The sequence below is a fragment of the Pipistrellus hanaki genome (genome assembly GCF_964339955.1).
Source record: "Pipistrellus hanaki genome assembly, chromosome: 15".
NCBI lineage: Eukaryota > Metazoa > Chordata > Mammalia > Chiroptera > Vespertilionidae > Pipistrellus > Pipistrellus hanaki.
The window spans coordinates 40,185,048-40,191,501 of record NC_140517.1 but is presented as its reverse complement, the minus strand read 5'-3'; the positions used below and the strand labels follow the sequence as shown (position 1 = coordinate 40,191,501).

The 6,454-nt window shown below is 37.2% G+C and overlaps 1 pseudogene across 1 annotated transcript; it reads left to right on the top strand.

The window, feature by feature from the left end:
- The first annotated feature begins 567 nt into the window (after nt 1-567).
- On the top strand, nt 568-4,555 carry LOC311633876 (peptidyl-prolyl cis-trans isomerase D-like; annotated as a pseudogene). The gene is made up of 3 exons: nt 568-756; nt 3,087-3,360; nt 4,067-4,555. The product of its transcript is annotated as a peptidyl-prolyl cis-trans isomerase D-like (transcript).
- The last annotated feature ends 1,899 nt before the right edge of the window (nt 4,556-6,454 follow it).

The following is a 6,454-nucleotide window of genomic DNA, read 5'->3' as shown; positions in this document are numbered from 1 at the left end:
ACAGAAACAAACAATGCACCCTAAGTCTTAACTTGTGTGCCATACCGAATAGGGTGATGAAATTTTGTTCAGCCTTGCTCCATCCCACCCAGAACATGACTCATCCCATTGTCCAGCTTCTCCAATTTGTGTGTGCTAATCCTCCTTTAGTCAAATAAGACAGCGCTAACAGAGTTTACCACCGCCAAACCAGTATTACATGAAACTGTGCTCAATATTCTTTAAAAAGAGGAAGAAGAAGACCTGTCAGCATAAAGAGCAGTTTTGTATCACCAAACATCACCTCAGATTACTCTCAAACCTCTAACTCTGTGTGAGGATTACTTCTGCTGTTGTAGCCACAAATTGCTTGTGCTTTTCTGGTAATACACTCATCCTCTTTTTTCTATAAAGCCTATCTCCCCGGCTACCTCTCTACACTCCTCATGTGTATACTGAAAATGCCTAGTACACTTACTACGTTCTTTGAGAACATAATCATGTCCTTTGTCAAACAGAGTTCTGTGACATTGATAGTGGACCTGTGTCTTCCTTTGTTGTGGATAAGATAAGATTGTATCTCCCAGAATGGTTCATGAAATCTCCACAGAACCAGTGTCTGTGGTGTTTCAGAAAGATGTGAGAGTTTCTGTTGAAGAAGACACTGTGTTTTATCCTGAAGGTCTTGCTCCAGCTGCATACACTCTGATTGTGGATAAATTTTTAATAAATATCAAGTATAGTTTTGGGAAGAAGAAGATGTTTCCAAATCCAACGGTTGTGGTTATGGTTTAACTATACCTGATATACCAACTCTGTGATCTAGTGAAACAAGACAAAGCTAACAGAGTTTATCACCACCAAACCAGTATTACATGAAACTGTGCTGGGTGTTGTTTACAAAGAGAAAGAGGAAACAGCAGAAGAAAAGATAAAAAATATGAACAATGAAGTGGCAATAAATGCATATCTACCAACAATTGAATCTGATAATCAAAATAAATGAACAAGAAATATAAAAACATTTTAACAATATTATTTCTTGCAATCCCAGATCACAGAAAATTTTTCCTTTTATTTATAAAGAGGAAGAAGAAGCAGTATACTTGTCATCTGGTAGAAAGCAATTCTTTCACTGCTTTTTTTTAGACCCCTCAAGAATGTGGGTATTCCTAATGCTTGCCATTCTTCATTTGGCTCTTTGTACCCGCCCTATAGGGGAAAAAAAAAAAAAAAAGAGAGAGACCTGCAATTGGACACATAAACTTACAGAAGCTCCCCTTTATTTATTTTGGAGTATTATTCTCCACTGCTTCCGCTTCCTCAGACCAACTGTGTTAAATAGACAATCCTTAAATAAACCATACATAAGTCTTAACTTGTCTGCCATACCGAGTAGGGTGATGAAATTTTGTTTGGCCTTGATCCATCCCACCCAGAACATGAATCATCCCTTTGTCCATCTTCTCCAACTTGTGTGTGCTAATAGTCCTTTAGTCAAAAAGACAGAGCTAACAGTTTATCACTGCCAATCCAGTATTACATCAAACTGTGTTTGATATTCTTGGAAAAGAGGAAGAAGAAGCAGCAGAAGAAAGGTCAAAAAAATAAACAATAAAGTGGCAATAAATGCATATCTAATTGAATCTTAAAAACTAAATTAAGGAATGAACAAAATAAAATGATGAGTAAAAGAGAATCAGAGACACGAAACATGGAACATATTGATAATCTCAGATGGAGAGGACACTGGAAGAGATTAACCAAGGGTTTTATATGGATATTTACATTACCTATGGACACAGAAAGTAGGGTGGTAAAGGCCTGAGCTGGAAAATGGTAAAGGGGGACATTGGGGGAGTCATGGGAGACACCTATTATATTCTCAACAATAAAGTTTAAAAAAAGAAAAGTGTGATGCCTTCAGCTTTGTTTTTCTTTCCCAAGATTATTATGGTTATTTGTGGTCATTTGTGGTTCTGAACAAAACTTAAGATTGTTTGTTCTATTTCTGTGAAAATTTTCACTGGAAATTTGATAGGATTTGCATTGAGCCTATAGGTTGTTTTTGGTATGAAGTCATTTTAACAATATTAATTCTTGCAATCCCAGATCACAGGATATTTTCCCACTAATTTGTGTTTTCTCCATTCCTTTCCTAAAGTGTAATCATTTTCAGAGCACAGGTCTTTCACCTTCTTGGTTAAAGCTAACATTACATTTGTTTCTTCAGTTGCAAACTGTGTTCTCTATAGGGCTGTTCTCATGATGGGCCCAATAACAAGGGAAGGAAAAACTCAAGAATGCCCACTTCTAGCCTTACATAGAATGTAATGCTCTACCTTTCCTCCTTTCATAGAGAATGTAAAAGAATGAGAAATACTGTAAGAATAAAGAGCAGTTTTGAATCACCAAACATCACCTCAGATTAGTCTCAAATCTCTAACTCTGTGTAAGGGTTACTTCTGCTGTTTTAGTCATAAATTACTCATACTTTTCTTGTATTAAATTCATCTTCCTCTGTTTATAGACACCCTATACCATGCTACCTCTCTATACCTGCTCATATTTCGACTGGAGAAGACTAGCACACTCATTTTGTTCTTTGAGAATTTAATCACATCCTTTGTCAAAACAGTGCCGTGAAATTGATGATGGATGTTAGTAGCCAGCTAAGTTATCACATCAAAAAAGACATAGTATATATAGGTGCTATCCTTCGTGTCACATGTCATCTCGGAGTGCTGGAACATACTGCCCATAGTATTTGCAAATGTTGTTAATTTCATATTGTGCCTAATTTATAAATTAAAATGTACCATAGATGTCTGTATATATGGAAAAGCACACATAGACTTCTGTACTATCTATGGTTCCAGCCACTAGGATCTTGGATCCTATTCCCTGCAGATAAGAGGGCTACTTTGCTGCACCTTGCTGAAAATGCTGGGGCATGACAGACCACTCACATAATTTGCCTCCCAGCTTTCTCTGGAAGCTTTTTCTTCTGTCATAGAGTATAACCCTCTGTGTGCAGGAGATTCCAGTAGGAGAAATTAGGACAGATCACAACCTAAATTGTAATATACAATTACAAGCACACTTAGGAGGATTTATTGAGCATGGCAAATGCAAGCTGCAAAACTAATTGTTCTCAGTTCTTTATCACAACAGTTCCAACTCCTCTTGTGGATAAAAAACATGTGATATTTGCCCAAGTAATTAAAGGATTGGGGTGGCAAGAATTTTGGAAAATGTTGAAGTGGAAAATCTGCCATTTGTGCATTATTGCAGAATGCAGAGAATTGAAGGGATGGGGGTAATTGGGGAATATCCCAAAAGATGGCTCTGGGAACAGTCATCCAGATTTCCCCAAGGATGGTCTGGCTCAAAAGCCCCCACACTCGACCACTGCACCACACAGCCTCTGTCATCAGCAGCCCACCCACACTTAGAGAATTGGAATCTCTGAGCGTGGGACCCTGGGATCCATATTTGAACAAGTTTCACAGATGATTCTGATGCATAGCCAGAGATAGACCTGAAACTGTGGATCTAAAAATTAGCAGTGAAAGATTAAAAATGGCAACAGAGTAAGTGGATGTTGCATGGACATGCTCCCAGGAACAAACTGGAATTTCAGCTAAAACACAGAAAAACTTCCTGAATGACAGAAGACTTGCCCTATCCAGTTTTTCTGATAAAGCATCAGTCTGAGGACTGAAGGGTTCCGGGTTTGATTCCAGTCAAGGCCATATGCCTGGGTTGCCGGCTCAATCCTTAGTAGGGGGCGTGCAGGAGGCAACCAACTAATGATTCTCATCATTAATATTTCTAACTTTCCCTTTCCCTTCCTGAAATCAATAAAAATATATTGTTAAATAAAAATAAAAAATAACAGAAGACTTAAAAATGATTGAAAATAGCCAAAGCCGGTTTGGCTCAGTGGTAGAGCGTCGGTCTGCGGACTGAAAGGTCCTGGGTTCGATTCCAGTCAAGGGCATGTACCTTGGTTGCGGGCACATCCCCTGTGGGGGGATGTGCAAGAGACAGCTGGTCGAGGTTACTCTCTCATCGACGTTTCTAGCTCTCTATCTCTCTCACTTCCTCTCTGTAAAAAAATCAATAAAATATTTTTTTAATGATTAAAAATAAATTTTTCAAATCCCTGAACTGGGAGATGGCCATTAAAAAAATATACAAAGGTTTTAAGATGTGTGGAAAGTTCAAAACCTGTTATTGAGAATACAGATAGATTGAAGCTGCAACCTGTAGCTTTAAGTAGCATGCTGAATATTGGTACTTGTAAACTGCAGATGTCAAATTGGCAAAGAGCAATTGACAGCTGTCTAGAGGCTCTTGAAATAGATCCATCAAATACCAAAGCATTGTACCATAAAGTTCAAGGATGGCAAGGATTGAAAGAATATGTCCGAGCATTGTCTGATCTTAATAAAGCTCAGAAGATAGCACCAAAAGATAAAGTTATCCATGCAGAATTGCTGAAATTAAACAAAAGATAAAGGCACAGAAAGATAAAAAGAAAGCAGCATATGCAAAACTATTTGCTCAATAAGGAATTCAGTTATGCTTAAATATTACACATTGGTGTATAAAGACAATAAGAAAAGTTAAGGGATTTTGTCTATTAATACATGATCCCTAATGTGTTTCCTTTGATACTTCAGTTCCCCATTGTTTACAGTTTAGGAATACTGATACCAGTTCACTCTTAGTAAAAGTGTTACGAAGTACAGTGAAGTTGATCCCACCTCACCCCCCATGACTATCTGTATTATTCACAAAGAATAATGGTGTTCAACTATTTTTAAACTAAAGATACATCTTGTTGAATAAACAGATTAAAAAATTGAGTAGATGAAGCTGAGGATCAAATCAGAGATTAGTATGACAAGAAAGCAAAAAAACCCAATCAAAACATCAAAAAGAAAAATGAATCCAGAAAAATTAGGATAGTATAAGGAGCCTTTGGGACAACTTCAAGATTCACATCATATGAGTGCCAGAAAAAGAGAGAGAGAGCAGGAAATTGATAAAATAATAGCAGAAAAGTTTTCTAACTTGGTGAAGAAAATAGACATACAAGTCCAGGAAGTTCAGAGAGTCCTAAACAAGATGAACCCAAAGAAGTCCATACCAAAACACATCATAATTAAAATGCAAAGAGGTTAAAAACAAAGGATCAACCTTAAAAGCAGCAAGAGAAAAGCAGTTGGTTACCTACAAGTGAGCTCCCATAAGACTGTCAACTGATTTCTCAACAGAAACCTTGTAGGCCAGAAGAGATTGGCAAGATATATTCAATGTAATACTAGTAAAAAGCAAGGATCTACAACCAAAATTACTCTACCCAGCAAAGCTATGATTTAGAATTGAAGATCAGATAAAGAGCTTCCAAGACAAGAAAAAGCTAAAGGAATTCATTACCACCAAACTTCTTGGAAAAAAAAAAAAGATTAAAAATATAAACAGTAAAATGTTAATAAATATATGTCTATCAACAATTAAATCTATAAAACAAAATAAATTAACAAGCAGAACAAAAACAGACTCATAGATGGAAAGAATATTTTGACAGTTGCCAAATGTTAGTATGAAAAAGGTGGAGGGATTAAGTACAAGCTGGTTGTTACAGAATAGTCATGGAGATGTAAAGTACAATATAGGGAATGTAGTCAATAATATTCTAATAACTGTATGTATGGTTGCAGATGAGTGCTAGATTTATTGGGTGAGCACCAAGAAGTTATGTAATGTCTAATCACTTGGGTGCATACTTGAAACTAATATAATAATGTATACCAACTATAATTGAAAAAATATATGTCAATGATTTGATTTTAAAATGTTAAGCACCCTAGCCAGTGTGGCTGTTGGTTGGAGCATTGTCCTGTACACCAAAAGGTGGCAAGTTCAATTCCTAGTCAGGACACATGCCCAGGCTGCAGGTTTGGTGCCTGGTTGAGGCACATACAACAGCAATTGATTGATACTTCTCTCTCACATAGCTGTTTATGTCTTTTCCGCTCTCTAAAATCAATTTTTGAAAAAATACTCTTGGGTGAGAATTTTTTTAAAAAAATTTATATTAAGCCAATCCCAAAACCACCTTCACAGAAATATTTATGATAATATTTGACCAAATGTCTGGACATGATAGTCCTGCAAAATTGACACATAAAATTAACCAACACCTCTGCCTCTATGTGGTCCCCTGGGGTCTCCTTCTCATTGTCTCTGCAAAAGTGGGCTGATCCTCGGGCTCTCTCCCGGCCTATTCTTCCCAAAGAAATCCTCCTTCCTGGACCTTTCTATTTTCAGGCAGGTGGATCCCATTTGGCAGCTCCCAGAAATATATTCTCCTCTCTAAATAACATTGAGATCAGAGGGTAGGAGTGGTCCTTCTGCCCCCTCCTTCCGTGTCTTCCTCCCCTGTACAATGGCCAGTTTGCAC